Source organism: Microtus ochrogaster, chromosome 15 (assembly GCF_000317375.1).
Source record: "Microtus ochrogaster isolate Prairie Vole_2 chromosome 15, MicOch1.0, whole genome shotgun sequence".
NCBI classification, from domain to species: Eukaryota; Metazoa; Chordata; class Mammalia; order Rodentia; family Cricetidae; genus Microtus; species Microtus ochrogaster.
Window position 1 is genome coordinate 43,919,749 of NC_022017.1, and position 18,747 is coordinate 43,938,495.

At 48.5% G+C, this 18,747-nt stretch overlaps 1 protein-coding gene across 1 annotated transcript in view; it reads right to left on the reverse strand.

The window, feature by feature from the left end:
• The window catches only part of Zhx2 (zinc fingers and homeoboxes 2), a 137,663-nt gene that overhangs the window by 56,338 nt on the left and 62,578 nt on the right, over nucleotides 1-18,747 (reverse strand). Inside the window, exon 2 of the mRNA XM_005354596.2 lies at nucleotides 13,892-13,965. The gene's annotated coding sequence lies outside the window, so the exon portion shown is untranslated. The remainder of the gene's footprint in view (nucleotides 1-13,891; nucleotides 13,966-18,747) is intronic.

An 18,747-nucleotide genomic window follows, 5' to 3' on the forward strand; every position in this document is an offset into this window, starting at 1 on the left:
GAGGGGAGACAGGTGGGAGGGGAGACAGGTGGGTGGTGAGACAGGTGGGAGGGGAGACAGGTGTGAGGGGACACAGGTGGGAGGGGAGACAGGTGGGAGGGGAGACAGGTGGGAGGGGAGACAGGTGGGGGAGTATGGAAATGGCCCACAGGGGTCTTATCAGAGGCCCCTAGGAAACACTGGTCCAGAGCAGTTTAACACCTTTAAGGTACAAAGGACCTTTCTGGATCTAACAGTTAATGGGTTCTATACAAATGCAAAATCAGAGGTTGCTCTTCCCTCCCCACTCAAGGATGGATGGTCCTGCCTGGTCACAAGGACAGCAGCTCCCCTTTCAGGGTTGGGATCCTTGAACCACCTCAAGAAGGCAAGTTATGCAGGGTCACTTAAGGGGGCAGCATGCTTCAGGTACAAAGCAGAGGCAGAGGAGAGCACTGGTCAACCCAGGCCTTCACTGAACACTGTCCTATGATGAGCCCTGGACAGGCATGCACGGCAAGATGGGGACACCCACAGGAAGTGACTCAGCCACACAGGGCCTCAGGCCAGCTGGGAAGTGTTCCTCAGCCAAGGCCCAATCTAGTGGCTCAAGATAGCCCAATGGTGCCTGTCTCCTTACCTTCTAGAACCTCCCTTTTCTCTGTCTCTTTCATTCATTCTAACACACACACACACACACACACACACACACACACACGTGCGCGCACACGTGCACACATTCTGTATAAGTATACAGCTCAATTGCATTTTTTTCAATTTTACTTCATTTTTCCTTCTGTCTACTCATACCCACCAATTAGTACTCCATTTCTTTCTCTGTTATATAAGCATTCACACATTGATTTCCATTTATATTCTCTGTGTGTGTATCTCTGTCTCTCTCACACATAGACACACACACACACACACACACACACACACACACACACACTAGTAGAGCATAGTTCAGGTACACTAGTCCAACAATTGCTCTGGCTCAAATCTCTCCTGTGATGCTGTCTGACTCCAGTCATGTGACTTCTCCGTTCTGAGTCTCCATTTCTTTGTCCTAGAGCAGCAGTGGAGACTTCATGCAGAAGGCTCTGAAATTTGACTGCTTGGCCTGACTGAGTAAATACTACTTAGGAGGGTCAATTCCCTCCTCCTTTTGGCATATTCTGCCCAGTAATAAAGACAGAATCAACAATCCATTAATGTGCTTGCTCCTTTGGAATTATGCAGCAACCTCCAATATTAGGATGATCATAAACAATAATCTCAATTCTACTTATCATATTTAAATATTTATTTATTTATTATGTATACAATATTCTGTCTGTGTGTATGTCTGCAGGCCAGAAGAGGGCACCAGACCTCATTACAGATGGTTGTGAGCCACCATGTGGTTGCTGGGAATTGAACTCAGGACCTTTGGAAGAGCAGGCAATGCTCTTAACCACTGAGCCATCTCTCCAGCCCTACTTATCATATTTAAAGTAGTACTTATTTAATTTTTGGACAGAATCTCAGGTAGCCTTGGCTAGCCTCGAACTCCCTATGTAGCCACGGTTGGTGTTGGGTATTCTTGATCATGCTGCTTTCACCTCGCAAACACTGGGACTTTGGGATGCGTTAGCACGCCAGGCTCTGAGCATCTTCAGTAGACTGATATTCAGAGCAGTTCGGGTTTACAGTGGAGAAGGAAGGACCTAAGAAGCTCTTTCACTTCACCCAGCATATTAATTACAGCCGGGGAACCAGTAGTGACAGACTGCTGCTAACGGACACCCATGGCTTATGCCAGAGTTCCTCTTACGCTGATTATCCTCTTGGGTTTGGGCAAAAGCACAGCCATTGTATCTGTTACAGTGTCATACAGAATAGCTCCACTGCCCTAAAACCCCATCTTCTACCCTTTCATCCCTCCCCCCCCCCCCCCGTTTCTGACCTTCTTCCCCCATCGTTTTGCTCGGACCAGAATATTATGTAGTAGAAATTATCCAGTGTGAAGGGTTTTTTAGTTGTTTATTAACTTGTTTAAATTATTTCTTTTAGACCATAATATAACTACATCATTGTCCCCTTGTGCAGCCTTTAAGATCGGCTCCTCCAGCAAGCGCTATGCACCTAGGGCTAATCCAGGTCATGTGACTCGATAGCTGTGCTGTCAAATCTTCACTGCCAGTGACTGAGCTGCAGCCACTGGGAAGTTGACTTCTTGTGTGTGGTGTGTCTATGAGGGATGAGCCCATCCTGAATGTGGGTAGCACCATCACATGCTCAGGCGTCCCCTGATGATGCAGTCTGCTTATCATGTTTAGAACCTTTTAAAAAACATTGCGTGTGTGTGTGTGTGTGCACGTGCGTGTGTGCTCATGTGTTATCATTCTTAATTCAGGGCTTCTTTACCTTACCAGAATTGCCACCAGGGGTTAGAAAACTCTTCATTGATGAGGCCTGCGTGTGCTGGATAGGTTTTGCACAGCTTTCTAATAGCATCCCGTGACAAACCAAAATGTCTCCAGCCATCGACAGCTGGTCCCTGGGGAGGAGGCTACTTCCCCCAATTCTAGCTGCTGAGAATCAGTTTTTCAAATGTTTTATGATTGTAGGTGTCATGAGGACTTCCAACACCACCCAACATCTCTCGTCTTTGTAGGACAGTTAGGAGGGGCTAGCAGCTCTCCACAGCCCCTACATTTCACTCTTGCTGGGTGTGTTTGCTTTGATTCCAATCAAATGCTGTCCCTATGCAGTCCGGCCTCTGACGGCTTCCTCTAGAGATGATGGACTTGACATGTTGGTGAACTGAAGCTTTCAGTAGCTTGCCAAAGATCATCCTGAAAACAGGGTCAAGCCAGTCCCCTGACCACAGTCCAGGGACTTTCCTCGGAGCAAGAAAGGTCCCACAGCAACGTCAAGACAGGCTACTACCTGTTTTTCCTCTCTCCCCCATAGATCCACCAGTAGCACCTGGTGTTTCTTCGTCTGTAACGACTCTGACTGACCCCACTCTTCAGATGCTAGCCCAGTTACCACTGCCCTTTTCAGGTCTCCTGCTTTCACACAAGCTTACCAACAGTTCAGTTTTACTTTGTTCCAGAGTGATGTCAAAAAAAAAAAAAAAACAAACAAACAAGTCAGGCAGGCACTGGGATGAGAGCTGGGTAAAGAATTTGCTGAGCCAATATGGGAACCTAAGTTTGAACTCCCAGAACCCACGTAAAGCCAGCCCGGGTAGCGTGCACCTGTAACGTCAGTGTTATATGGGCAGATGGGAGGCAAGCTAGAGGAATCCTCAGAAGCTCATGGACCAGCCTGATGCGTGCAGTGATGAGCAAGACTGAGCTCCTGTCTCAAACAATGTGCAAAGGAGAGGCCAACACCCACAGTTGTCCTACGAATTTCTCATGTGTGCCATGGCATGTGTGTGCCTGCACTCTCACAAATGTACACGGGTGCAATATACACATACAACAACAACAAAGCAATAAAAATATGTCACAGGCCACGTCTCTCTGGTGCCAATGGCTTCCCATGTATGCGGTATGCAGGCGAATTCTGCACGTCACGTCCACTTTGCTCATGGCCCTTGTTTCTGCCTTCTGAAGGGGTGTCTATAAATGGAGATCTAAAGACCCAGAGACCGGACATACAAAGCTCAGGACAGGTGGGTCAGGACCCAGTGCAGATGGTACTTATATCCATATAACCCTCTTATACTCTTTGGTTTCCACGCCACTAGTTTTCTGCACCCCTTCTACTCCCATGAGGACTGGGATACCATGGCCAATAGGACTCCTGTGATATGGGATTTGCTTCAGTTTCTTTGTTTGGGTTCCCCTGACCAGAGCCTCAGACCCTGGCTCCTTTAGGGCTGCTATTGCAAAGGAGAAGCACTGCCAGCAGGAGAAACTGCAAGATAGGAGAGAGCCACTCTCTGTCTCCACTCCCAGTGACAATTTCAGAGACGTAAAACAGTCAGTTCTGCTATGATGCTTGAAACCAAAACACTGTTCCAACGTGCGATGCATTAAAGGATACTTATGCATTATGTGAGTTTAGCTTTTGCTTGTGCCCGGCTTTGGCAGGGAGAAACAGTAGGAGAATTCAGAGAAAGCTGTCCAGCTGAAAGGAGATACACAGGAAATACACAAAACTGACCGTGAGTCCTTAGAATGTCTCCTTCCTTTTTTTGTTTTTTGTGCACAGGATACTATGATGTCATTACTTCCTGTGACTGGTCACATGGGGAAGGCGGTTATCTCAGAGGCACGTTACAATCATAACAAAATACGTGCATACCCCAGACCTATGCCAGCTTCCTCAGTTTACCTGATGGGATTACAGTCCCATGATTCATAGCTGGCACTGTGACTCTGGTCCCATTTCACTGTCTTTATACCACTCTACAGTCTGTGTGCCATTCTCCCCCCCCCCCAGTTCCGCAAAGTAAGGCCCCACACCCCTTGCCCTATTTGTCTATTTCTAAGCCGCTGGTGACCTGTAAAACCAGGCTGGGTTTCCCGTTCATAGCACTCCGTCCTTAACCACATCTTTCCCACAGCCCTGTGTCTTTTCATGTGCAGTTCTGTGGCATGGTGCCTTGGGGGGACAGATGCCCTGCATTATTGTGTAATCAGCTATGCTCTGCAAGGCCACTCCAAAGACTCCACGTGTCACGGTAACTGGGGGAGTTTCCGCACGGACTGATGGGGTGGCTGAATACTTATCCATCATGCAAAGTCAGGAGCTTTGTCTCAACCTCAACCTCTTTTTTTTTTTTTTGTGGGAACCTAGGCAGGGATAATGGATCCACATGCGGTCGGCAGTAAGTACGTAATTCTGCCAAGGCCCCAGGCTAGGTGCAGCTGAGGAACACGGAAAAGCAGTGGGCTGTCTAGGATGTGAGAAGGGAAATGGCTGGAAATGAGGTTGGAGAGGAAGGGAGGAGAGACCTTTCCAGGCTTGGGAAGATGTTTGGAAGTCAATCTGCATAGTGCAGAGGTATAGATAGTTACAGATTCTGGGAAGAATGGGATTTGTTATTTGTTTGTTGGTGTCTTGAGACAGGATTTAACTCTGTGGTTCAGCTGGCCTAGAACTTGCCCAGGCTGGCCTCAAGCTCATGATGGTCCTCTTGCCTTGCTCTGGGGCCCTGAGACAGGTACAGCCCATCATATCTGGCTTTGGTTTGTATTTTAAGAACTATCTGTTCCATTTGGGATGGCACCTAGAGTAAAGAAGGAAGCTCCTGCCCTCCCAAAGCCAAAGCTAAAGCGAAGGCCTTGAAAGCCAAGAAAGCAGGGCTGGGAGGCGTCCACAGACATAAAAAAAAAATCAGTGTGTCACCCACCTTCCAGTGACCCAAGACCCTGTGGCTCTGAAGGCAGCCTAAATATCCCCAAAAGAGCACACCTAGGAGGAACAAGCTTGACCACAAGGTTATCATCAAATTCCCCCTGACCACCGGATAAGCCATGAAGAAGATAGATGACAAAAACACACTGTGTTCACTGTGGACGTCAAGGCCAACAAGCACCAGATCAAACAGGCTGTGAAGAAACTCTACAACACTGGTCATTGATGTGGCCAAGTCAACACCCACAAAAGGCCCAATGGAGAGAAGAAGGCCTGTGTTCGGTTGGCTTCTGATTATGACACTCTAGATGTTGCCAACAAAATTTGGATCCTCCAAACTGAGTTCAGCTGGCTAATTCTAAATATACACTTTTTCACCATAAAGAAAAGAATCATCTGTTCATTTGTATGGGGAGACCCTTTCTAGTGCCCTGAGTGAGAATGTCCCCCATAGGCTCAGATGTTTAACACTTGATCTCCAGTTGGTGGCACCATTGAGGAAGGCTGGATAGAAGCTAGACCAGGAAGCATGCCACTAGAGAGGGGCTTTGAGAGTCCAAAGATTCCACGCCACTTCCAGGTCACTTTCTCTCCTTCCTGCTTGCAGATAAGAGTATGAACTTTCAGCTTTATGTCCCAGCCACCACGTCTATAGCTTGCTGCCATGTTTCCCATCATGGACTCTAACCCTCTGGGGCACTAAGTCCCAATAAACCCTTCCTTTTATACATTGTCTTGGTCATGGTGTTTACTTACAGCACCAGGGAAGTAACAAATATATTCCTTATGTCCAGATGGGAGATGGAAGTTTCCTTGGACAGAAGCAGGGGTTATAAAATGATGATATAACCGTTAACAGTGGGAAGAAAGAAGACCGTCCAGGGATCTAAGCACAAATTTGGCATGTTTCATTAATATCAATTTCTGGGCCAGGTCATTATTCATTATGGAAAGAAAGAAAGAAAAAAAAAACTTTCAAAAGGAACTGAAGATTTTTGGGAGGCAAAGGATCATGGACACAATGATCTCAGTGTTTGCAGAAGCATACAGCTTTTGCTCTGTGTGCGCATGTGTGCAGGCGCATGCAGAATGGTGTGAGGGAAGGCTATTGTTTCCAACCCACCCTTTAAGGAAACAATAGCCGCAACATGAAAGACCACAGTGCAAAGCTTGTGTCTGAAGCAAGGCCAGAGATAAACGAAATGAATCACGTGGGGGAAGAGGCTGCCTCAGGGTCAGATAAGGCCAGTGAGCTATTAATGAAGAAGGTGGATTCAAAACCACTACAATCAGAACTTCCAGTTAAGAGTTAGGGACTCTACTTAAAGCAGCCCTCTGTTTCAAGTGGGACATGGGAACTGGGAATGAGATTGATTTAAGTTAATTAAATCTAGGGCTTAATGCAGTGTTTGTTCTTGGATACACACCGCATCCTCCTTGCACGGCTAACGTAGGTCTGGGTGTATAGCATGGTTACAGTTACAAGCTTAAGGTTGTGAGGAGGCGGGGGTGTCCATCGGATCTACGAATGCAAAGACTTTGTAAATAGGGACAATTATTATGGAGTGGCAGATGAGTGACTTAGGGTGGGATAGAGCTCCTTCTCAGGAGAGTCAGGGTGGGGACAGCTCATTTCTAGTCCCCATACTGCCTCTCACCAGCAGAGTGACCTTGGACAAGTGACCCATCCCAAAGGACTCCTCATCTCGTCACCTGACACACTTAGGGTGGTCCCACCCCATGCCACAGGTGATATTTGTCAAACTGTTTTATTTCTTTTTGTGCCTTAACACACAGCAGCAATGCCAGGCAGGTGCTCTCTCCCAGGTTTGCCGAGGTTTGCCGAGGTTTGCCGAGGTTTGCCGAGGTGCTGCTGTGAGAGCTTGACGTGCATTACCTCACCGAATCCTCACAGAACTCTCAGAAGTAAGCATGGTCACCCTGCTCTTCAGAGGAGCAGAGGGACAGAAAGCAAGCAATTAAATGCTTAGGTCTCAGGGACTGGAAAGATACAGAGATATGGTCATAGGGACCGTAAATGGCAAGATACAGAGATACAAAAGGATACCTGGTTCTCATCAGTTAGTGTCAACTTTTCCTTTTGCCCCCTCAATTGGGTTACCAAAATCTAACTGCTCTGGCCTCAGGCTGCAATGGTGAGGTGCTGAAAGGGCTCCAAGGACGGGCAAGCTGTACTAAGAGTAGTGGCTGCTTACTCCAGTCTAGCTCCTTTCAGTCCTTTAACCCGGGTTCACACGGCAGAAATGTCACTCCTGCATAGAAGGATCTTGGTCATGAGCCACTGGGTATCAATATCCAGTTTTGGGACTTAGAGGAAGCCACAGCTCTGGGTGACTTAACTTGTCACTGTGACCCAATTCTTGGCAAAGCGCAACTCGAGGAAGGAAGGGTTGATTTTTGCTCTGAGTTTGAGGGGTTATTTGAGGGGACACTGTCCATCATGGTAGGGGAGGCATGGAGAATGTGACACTACTGGTCACAAGGAGTCTGCTTTCCAAGTAAAAGCAGAGATGTGCGGATGCTGTTGTCAGCCCAGTGTGTGTGTGTGTGTGTGGTCACAAGGAGTCTGCTTTCCAAGTAAAAGCAGAGATGTGCGGATGCTGTTGTCAGCCCACTTTCTCCGTTTTCTTCAGGATGGGACTGTAGCCCATGAAGCATGGCGCTGCCCACATTCAGGGTGGGTCTTTCCTTTTCAGGTGAATCTCTCTAGGAATGCCCTCTCTGACATCCCCAGCACTGTGTCTCCCAGGTGATTTCAAAAGCTGACAATGAAGATGAACCATCACCTGAGTCACTCAGGTTATCTCTCCCATCTCGGTAGTTTCTTGGAGGCCCACAGGATTTACCAGTTGTAATCCCCGCAGTTTTAAGATCAGACTACAGATGGCACTGGGTTTGTATGATCCTGGGGCTATGGCCTGCTGCCTACAGCTTGGCTTCCACAAGTCATGTTCTCCCTTAGGGGCAGCTGGGTCTCTAGTTTCAAAGGGACAATAGCAACTATATTTTAGTTCTGTTTCTGGGCTTCTTCCTACTGAGCAGAAGTGGGAGAGTATACCAGCTTTGGACCAGCCAGCCAGCTTGTGTCCACACCCCAGCCCTGCCATGGTGGGACATCTGGAAGCCACACACTGTCCTGGGTCTATCCCCCCCGCCCGCCCCATGAAAGCACAGTGACCACACTATGGTTGGGCAATAGCTCAGTCATTACACCTCCCTGTGTCTGCTCGGTGACACAGCCCAGTGGGGCCCTTTCACTGGGACTCTTTTGTGATTGGCTCTGGGGGAGTGGATGCAGATTAGTGATAGTAACTGAGGCACCTTCCCTTCATCCTGTCACTACCATGAGGTCACACTCTGGTAAGCCTTTGCAGGGTGAATTACTTATACAGTTTTGTCTCCTGTCATTCCAGTTGAGGTCACCCTAGGTCAAACAGCAGACAGTCAGTGTTCAATGACAAGGACAGCCAAGATCTCAACCCCCTAAATTGACCTCAAATACGGAAGCCATCTCATCCCAGAGAGGCCATCGATTGTACCCTTCAGATCTGGGAGCTGACTGAGCATGTCCTATTGCCAGCCAATGAGGCTTATGGGGTTGTTTGTTACAAAGCATTACCAAGGGAATAAATAACCAAAATGGCCAGAGAAGGGATTTTAAAAACTGGAGCATGCTATAACTGTATGACTTCACCTGTGTTTTATTGCACAAGTTGGACTTTCCTTTCTCTGTTTGTCTCTTTGCTCTGGAAAGCAACTGGAATGAGCTGTTATTTTACACACACACACACACACACACACACACACACACACACACCCTATACAGACATTCTTGTGGTGTTCCACTCAACAGAATCCTGAGAGTAGAGAACAGAAAACTACAAGTTTTATACCCTCCCTTCTGTCCCCGTCTTCCTCTCCCAATCCATTTATTTTAATAAAAAATCCAATGACTACTCTAAATAAGCAAGTCATATCTGTTTGAGACGAGCTTCCTGCTGGTGCCAAGAATCTGCCTCTTCAACAGTCGAGGCAGACCATGCTTCCTCCTTCAGATGCAGCCCATATCTGCTGCCACAGGCTGCTCCTCCATGCTTGAGCCCCACCGTGTCTGCACACATGCATGGCTTCCACGCTATCTACGGCCACTAACCTAGCCAGTTGTTAAGGCCGCATCTAGCGGCCTTGTGACTCCATGTCACCTCAGTTTCCTCATTTGCCAAGTGAGGACAATGATGATGATGACATAGTCTCACAGACTTGCCTGTGAAATTTTACTGATGTCATTGTACGACTCCAACTCAGCCTTGGGGTTGGAGTAGAGTAAGCATTCAGTACGTGTTAGTTCCTGTAATTGCATACTTGGGAACATGGAAAAGGAAGCCCTATTTAGCGTGTATTTCCTGCTTGGTATCTCCCACTGTTTTAAACACTCTTTTTTTTTATTTCTAGGTCTTCTCATGTATTTATGGCATTTTGAACCTCATGGCAACTCGTAATGAAGAGCGTGCTATATTTCCACTTGATAGTTGAGGAAACTGAGGCACAGAGAATTTAGAAAACCTACCCAAGAACATACAGCTACGAGGCCATTACATTGTTCTCTCCATTTCAGTTATTCATCCACCCTTCTCATTGCGGATCTAGATCGCAACGAGAGCTTAGCACAGCTCCTGGCACACAGACCGACACAGTGATGGAGGTGGCCGGAGGGTGGTCTTGTCTCACTCAGCACACCCCTTTGAGGCAGGGGTCTGGATCGCCTAATGCCTGCACCTGCTGCTACTGAATCAATGGGCCGGACAGATGGTGCTTTGACGAGGAGGCAAAGGCTGGTTCTCAGCCTGGCGAGCCCACCCTAGGCTCTCTCTGCACATGCTGTCTTACAATACAGTTTGGACTCAAGATACAGGAAGCAGAAAGGCTCTCAGCAGCAGAGGTGGGTCGGCGGTTCGCTGTAGAAAGTCGTATTTAATAATGCTATCATGCTACCCTGTACTCGTGGAGCTGGTGTGACATCCCGCATTTGAAAAAAGCGACAACCTTCAATTGTTGTGCATAACCCGTGTCTGGCATAACAGTGGCTCCTGGCCCCAGAACACCCACATTTCCTGGTGACAAGCAGCATACAGGGAGCAGGGGACTGATGGCTTTGTGCAAAGTTGTCCTCGTGGACCGCTCCAAGCCCTCTGTAGTGCAGTTGTTCTATCCGCCTGTCAGAGTGTAATTTTCATTAAATATTAAAGAGCTGTTTGCTAAAATAATGTCGTCATGGTAACAGAGTTGGGTGGGGGTGCTGGAACAGCCTAGTGCGGCCCAAATTGCAGAATATTAATCAAGTGCTTTGCACTCTGCAGTAAGCACCCCCTTGAGCTATCTGGTGACAATGACTCTGGAGGATCCAGGAACGTGGAGTTTGCAGCCGTCGGTGCCAAAGATGTGGGCTCTCATGAGGTCGTGGGGCTAAGTAGTGCTTGTTGGATGGATGGACGGACGGATGAACAAATGAATGAATGCCAAAACGCATTCTAGCTGTTTAGGTCAGAGCTGTTTCTGACAGATCTTCTGTTTTTCATTTGCCCTTTTACTGTGGAAAGGAGTTTTTTGCCAAAGTTGGCCGGAAAAGAGCCAGGAAAGCAAATCAGGGGTTGGGGGCGGGGCTTCGTATGCCCATAGAGAGCTAATGGCAGCCACAGGGAGGCAAAGTAAAGAAGTTTGGAACCAGGCTGCGAGGGTCAAATCTTGGCACTGTGTACTGCAAGGAGTGACCTGCTCCCCCAAACCTGTATTCCCACATATGTCGGAGGAACACAGCTGTGCTGGCTCTACATCTGTGGACGGGCGAGAGATTCAAGACAATGCCCTTCAAATCCCGATACCCTTTTCACCACGGCTGGCCCACTACTGCATCACAGCTCTGGCTGCAAGGGTCATTGAAGTCACCACTAAGGGACGATTTTTAGGTGTGTTCATAGTTGAGAGAACCCAGTGGGCCCTGAACATTGTTAAGGATCTTTCTGAAGTCAGTATGTTCTTCTTGGAAGGGACCAGATGGTTGTCAAACACCATTGTCTGGTTTGGGAGGGCAACCACCAAAAAGGTTGTCCTCCAGGGTTGTGATGCTGATAGGTGGGGCATCTAAGAGGTGTGGCCTAACGGGAGGTGATTAGGTCATCGGGAGTGCCACCCTTGGAAGAGATCAGTGTAGTTCTCTCAGGGCCTCTATGAGTTCTAGGGAGAGGAAGTAAGGTGAGAAAATAAGAATAAGCCTGATTCTCTCATCTCTGGCTTCCTGTCACACCGTATGTCTCTTCCACGCATGCTCTTGCCGTGACAATACCATCCACTAAGAGGTCAAACGGGTTAGGACGCTTGATCTTGGGCATTCAGTCTCTAAAACTGTGAACTAAATAATCTCCCTTTCTTTATACATTCCTCAGACTCAGATTTTCTGTTACAGCAACTGAAAATGGACCAATATACAATTTCTATAGAATAATAATCCTTTTTTTTGTTTTGCAGTGTTTTTTTTTTATATATAAACACACACATTTTTAGCTCACTTTCCACATACAGAGACACATCGCAGGCTGGCACCTGCCATAGCTCCTTAGCAGGAAACACAGGAAAAGAAGAAAGCTAAGTGAAAGGCTTCCACTTCCTTCCTTTACCTGAGATGCTAAGCGGAGGGGTATTGGACATGGAGCTTCACCAGGTTCTCTGGAGCCTGCGGCTGGCAACAGACTTTGGAGCAGGGTCAGACACAGGAAGGACCCCAGGAAGGAGACAGCAGCGATGATGCACACCCATCGACAGACCCCTCACAGCATCTCTGCGTTTGGAGAACGAACTCAGAGCAAGTAACTGCTTTCCCTTTTCGTCCTCTCCCCTTTCTGCCCACAAACACTGTCCAGGACTCAGCTGAATACACACTCTGCACACAACCGCTGTCAAACATTTGCTCTTCATCCAGGCCAGCAGTTTCCAAGACAGGAAAAGCGCCATCCCAGAGCCCCCTCTAAGACATGTGGTTCTTAACCTGTGAGTTTGGACCCCTTTCGGAGTCAAATGACCCTTCCACAGGGGTTGCCTAAGATCATCAGAAACATCATATATTTACATTACAATTTGTAACAGTAATATATAAATTATAATGAGTTATGAGTTATAGTATATATAGTTATGAGGTAGCAACAAAATAATTTTGTGGTGGGGGTCACACAACATGAGGGACTTTTTAAAGGTCACAGCGTTAGGAAGGTTGAGAACCACTGCTCTAGGGCCTAGGGAATGCTTCCCAGAACCACCCTGAGGGCACAGCAGTTGGTCACTTGTACTCTGCTCTGCAACTTGAATCCCACTCCTGGTAAACATCCTCAATTGGGTCTAGAGCCCCAGTTCTCTCCTGTCCAGCAGGTAGGGGTTTGGTCACCTGAGCATATGGGATAAGTCTTGGCCCTGCTAAAAGACCCAAGCTTCTGGAAAAAGCCATATCCATATCTCTGGTGTCTACCTCCTTGGGCCTTCCTACTTATGCCTCCTGTGGACTCTGGGAACTGGGCAGAGGGTGGTCCCTTTTTATATGGTTCCTAGGCCTTTTCTTCCACTCTGTGCAGTCAGGATCCTGGACCAAATCCTCTGAAGGTGTGCCTAACAGGGAGCTATTCGGAAGTGCTATTGGGAGGGGGCGGCAGTTGAGACATCCCCCAGAAAACCTCCCATCATGCTTTGCATCCTGTCTGCCTGTCACGCTCACCAGGTGTTCAGGATTCACAGGGACACATGAAGGCTGCACCACACCAGCTGGTGACATCAGGGCACAGGAGAGACCCAAGCTCATCTCACTCAGGAGCCTCTGTGATGGCTGCCAGAAGCAGAGGCATTGCTGTGTGCTTAAGTTGGTGACCTCCTCCAGGCTTCCTCAGACCTCCCTATATCCTGTCCCTCAAAGGTTCTAGGCCATCACAGGAGAGAGTGCCCAACCCTGCTCCACCACAGCCTGTTGCTTCAATGTCTTCTGGGGACATCTGTCCAGCTTCTCCTTGAACTCTGCCACTGACAGGGAACCCACTATCGACCCGAGTTTTCCATGCATTTGCACATATCTCTTTGGTCAGGGAGCTCTGCTTAGGCCAAGGCATCAACAGCGTCCCTCAGCCTCCCTGCTCCTTCCGACGGGGGCTAATACTTTATCTGTGCAAGAGTGGCTTTGCCTGCTGACCGAGCCAGGCAGTATGTACTCTGTTCTGACCTTTTATCCCCCCCTTAAACATAACTCTAAAAATATGCCCTTGGCCTGGAAGTCTGAGTTGCTGTCATCTGTGCAGGGAGGGGCGAGCCAGTCACCTGCAGGCTCATGGCATCGAGGGAAGCCCTGGCAGGAAGCCAGCAGACTTTGAGAGGTTCACACCTGGCAGCTTGGCTCAGTGCTACATCCAGGTGCCCGTGGATGGAAACACAGTTGCTGGGTTGCCTTTCCCAGGCAGCTCCTACCCTTTGTGTGACCACAGCCAAAGACAGCATCACTTACCAGTGTCTGCCCCGTGTTGCTTACATCCTGGGAGTCTTGCAGCCTGATGCCCAAAGCAGCCAGTGCACAGAGACCTATGAAGAAGAGAATCTTGGTGTGAGAAGCAGGGCAGAGTCACTGGGCATCCAACTCTCTTCCCTAGCAGGCCTGAGCCACAGGAAAACTGGGATGGAGGTGGGATGATAAAAATGAGCCCATAATATAAGGACCCAGGTGTTCATCAAGGCAATTTTACAACCTCTAGACTTTGTGGCAATTCTGAGCCAGAGAAAGAAGAGTTTAAAAAAAAAAAAAAAGACCCCAAACCTGGGTGAGTCAGCAGTCTGTGGCAAAGAAGAATTTTTAGGAGGGTGAAACCAAAGGCAGATCACTTGGGTGCGGAAGGGGATTTGGGCTTCTGTAGCCTCGCCTAGAGTCTCCTTGAATCTCCCCTGCCTGCCACCAGCAGCAGGCTGTCCAGGGCCTCTTTTTGGTACCAACAAAGGGGGACGCTCAGTGCTCAGGCCTCAAGCGAAATAAAACAGAAGGCCCCAAAGCGTATTGAGAGATTCCTGCCAAACACACCCTGTGTGCTTTGAAAATTCCTCCGGAGAACTGGAGCTGGCAGAATAGGGCGTGTGCCCGGCTCTGCTGATGTTGTTCCCAACAGGGCGAGTTGCGGCCTGGGCCCCCCTGGGGCTCTGCAGCCAGCCAGTGGGGGTGTCTTATGAACATGTGTGGACTCTCTCCCCTGCACCCCATGTCTAGGTCCCTCAAAAACCCATTTGTTTTTTCCTGTTTCCTTATGAACTCTCAGGTGAATGGAAGTTTCTCTTTTCTCATAGGCACAACTTTTGACTGGGGTGAGGAGGATCACCTACGTTACACTGTAGGCACTAATATCTACAAATGACTTCAATGTGTAGTTCACGGTGCTATTAAATATTGAACACATACTCAGACACACATTCATACACACACACACACACACACTATGTTTTATTGATGTCTATCTGGTATTGAGCATAGAATCAGGCACATACAGGTATCAAAAATGTTTACTGGCAAAGTAAAATGGTCAACCTTTAACATCCTACATTCAATTTGTGTGTGTGTGTGTGTGTGTGTGTGTGTGTGTGTAAATGCACCTGACGTGGGTGCTGGGAGTCAAGCTCTTCTGGAAGAGCAGCAAGAGCTCTTCACAGTTAAGGAACCACTTCAGCTACGCAGAGTTGCTACGCTTAAGAAATAGTCTAAGAGGGGAAAGGACAAACAATTGGTTGTGAGAAAGTCTGAGCACACTGAGTAGTGAAAGGTGAGAACAGCCACCACACTCCTTTACTGTCTGGATAAAGGTCACTCCCCTGCCTCGTGATCCTAAGGCCCCTGCTGTCCTCTCCCCACCCTATCTTGTCACACTGTGTTCTGACTTACTGATGTCTTCCGGCTCCCTATGCCCTGGTCAGCACTGTGGCTGGGCTAGGTCACTCTCTTGAAGGTTCTGTCTCCTTCCTACACCAGTTACTACCATCTCACCCTGAGTCTGATAGAGGTATTACACAGACCTGCATACAACTGTGTCCGCACTTATTATTATCGACAGTATCGTTATCTTTCAAAATTGAGCAGGCAGCCACTTGAACACAGAGTAGCCCAGTGATTTGGATGGGGTCACACTGGCAGGGACTCTCAAGGCAGGAGAGGTTCACAGAATGAGTTCTGTGCTCTGGTTTATAAAGGAACACAGCTCCACACCTTCCTTCTAGAAAGACATTGGTTCTGACCAGTATGGCGGATGGCACAATGCTTGGAGACAGAAGGTGCTGGCCTCGAGTCCAGTACTGCCGCTCTTGCACAGCCCCTTTGTCTTCGATGATCACTTCTTTCTGGTACCTTGGGGGCCACGTACACAGCCCACCTCCTCCTCCAGCGTGGGAGGGATGCTGCGTGGTGTCAGTCAGTATGAATAGTCGACTGAGCTCATTGGGAGACTCCAAATGAAAGACTGTAGTGCCCTTGGACCTCCAAATATGCACCGCTTCCTGCCTTCCTGGCCTGCCTTACTGCATCGACCCTATGGGGCAAAATGCTACTGAGAAAAAAAAAACATGCAGACGGAATTTTCCTCACGTGGCTCCCCATTTTTGCCTTTGGACCTAGTCAAGCTGCTTGGCACTTTAAAGACAGGGGTACTTTAAAGGTTTATAGAAGAGAGACACCCTCTGCTGAGGTAGCTCATTTCACGTTCATTCAGCAAACACGTTCCTTGGCAGTAAGAAACGCTGATCAGCTAAACGTACTATTATACCCTGAGGCAAAAGCGTCATGCAGAGAAGAATGGCACAGAGGAGAGAGCTCTGGGCTCTGTCTGCACCCAACCCAGGTTAGAACCAGGAGCAGAAGGTTGGTTTCTGCGGAGCCTCAGCTCGGTTATCCCTCCACAAGCTGGAAGTGAGGACCTAAAAGGCCTGTTCCAGGTGCTATCCCACGTCTCTCACAGCACCAGCCCTCAATCCTGAAGAGCATCATCACTGAGAGTGCTGCCCACCAAGCCACGGCTCACGTTTTCTCTCTTCCCCACAACTCTGATGAAGAGCTGTTCACGTACTCATCTCATGGATGGCAAGCCAAGTCTGAGGGAGTTGGAGCTCAGGCCTGACTGAGTCATCCTTCTGTCTTCCTCAGTAACTGTCTCTTCGACCTTGATCCTGTGCCCAAAGTTCCTGGAATACTGGGTCATTCTCCCACCAGCATCTTCAACTCACATCCCCTAGAGCAGGGCTAAGTTGAGAATCACCCTGGGAATCATGGATGCAGCTTGACATCTTGACGAGGGATGAAAACTGAATCATACCCTAGAACTGATTTGCATTTGTTTGAAAACATTTCTTTCAGAGCTCGGGAGATAGATCAGCTGGTAAGATGCCCGCCATGCGAGCATCAGGACCTGAGCTCCATCCATAGCCCCTGTGCAGAAAACCAAGGGCTAAGATGACCCTGTAGTTAAAGTTCTTGTCTTGAAAGCAAGGGGACCAAAGCAGAGATCCCAGAACCCGAGTGGATGCTCGCTGCACGTGGAGGCTTGTCTGTGAAGCCTTAGAAGGTGGAGACAGGATTCTTGGGGTAATCAGTGTTCCAGCTCTCGTATTGACCAGGAGACCCTGCCTCAGTGAATAAGATGGAAAGATGGATGACATCAACTTCAGGTCTACACACACACACACGTACATACATATGAACCACATACATGGAACACACACACACACATATACACACATATCACATACATACACCTGAGAAAAAAGGCGGGGGGAAGCCATGCATAGTGGTGCCTATGCTTGTAACCCTAGCATTGGGGAGCTGGAGACAGGAGAATTATCAATTGGGGCTCACTGCTCAGCCATCTTAGCTTAACTAGTGAGTCCCAGCAAGAGCACCTATCTTAAAAACAAAGCAAGGTGGTCATTGCCAGGCAGCCTATACCAGAGGCTGATTTCTGGCCTCCACAGACGTGTGCGTGCATATGGATGCACACATGCATAAGTATACCCCTGCAAAAACATGAACCTATACACGTAGCCACAATGGAGAAGGGAGAAATTTCTCTTCAGAGCTGTCAAGTGCAGTCAACACTTGATACGCCCCACACCAGGGAGCGGTAAAACCATTTTGTTCCAGGCTGTTTCTCTGTTCTCTCACTATCTCTTTACAGGGGCACAGACTGCAGGCCAAGCTGTGGATCGGGTGAACCCTAGTTTCACCAGAACGGGGACAAAGCCATTATTGTGCTGATCTTAGCACAGTTCAGAGGGGCCAAGATTGCAAAAAGGGCACATGAGGCTACCACAGATGGAGGTGAGTCCTGAGAGACATGCAGCAGACAGGGCATGCAAGTCCTGCCAAGGAAGGAATGGGTGCCTCGTGTGGGAGAGACACGGCTGCCTCAGAGCCTGGGAGGTAATCGGTGTGGCCCCTGAAAGCCTTAAGTAAGTGGAGAGAAGGGAGGTCACCCACGACGTGGATTCTGTGTCGGAGTCCAGGCTCGGCGTCTGTCAGAAGTGTCTCTTGATTGGAAAGCTGTCTTCTCTTTATCTAGGTGCCCCATAATTTGAGAAGCTCTGCCCAGAATTCTGAAATCTCCAGAACCACAGTGCTGTTTGATTTATGTAGGAAAGAATTCTCCTGGCTCAAGCCTCCTTTTGTCTGGTCTGGGGCTTCTGGCTCCACTGCGGCCATTGGCAGATGTGTGTGTGTGTGTGTGTGTGTGTGTGTGTGTAGGAATGGGTGGGGGCGTGAAAACACCCTGATTACAGCTCTCCACACTGCTGGGAGACTGAGAAGCCATGCGGACCTTGAACCTTCACAGGAGACAAGAAAGTGAGCTGGAAACCCAAGCTCCCGGGCGGGCAGTGGTTTCTTTCTTTAAACAAACAACTCCAACAGAGACAGCATCAACTGGGAAACGTTCCAGAATCTTCAAGAAGCAGGAGCCAAAGATGGGTGACGGAGGTAGTTGGAGTGCAGGTCTCCAAGGCAGTCATGACATGCTAGGACTTGCAGGCATCCCCCCTGGGTATACCTGTCTCCCTCCTGGCTGTGGACCCTGATTTCTTTGGTCCACTGAGATGGTATGTTCCTGGCTAGAGACTGACAGATGGTGTCTTTTATCCAAGAGCTTTGTGGCTGGAGACAAGATGCTTTATTCTGTCATCTACGAAACTAAATAGGGTGGAGATGAAATTGTATTATAATTAGGTTTGTGATTCTAAGTGTTCTGCCCCCTCATAGCTACCGCTTTAACTTGGGACACCTAATAAATGCTGACTCTGTTCCCTTTCTTCTGTACACCCCTTATTTTGGGCCACATTTAACAAAAA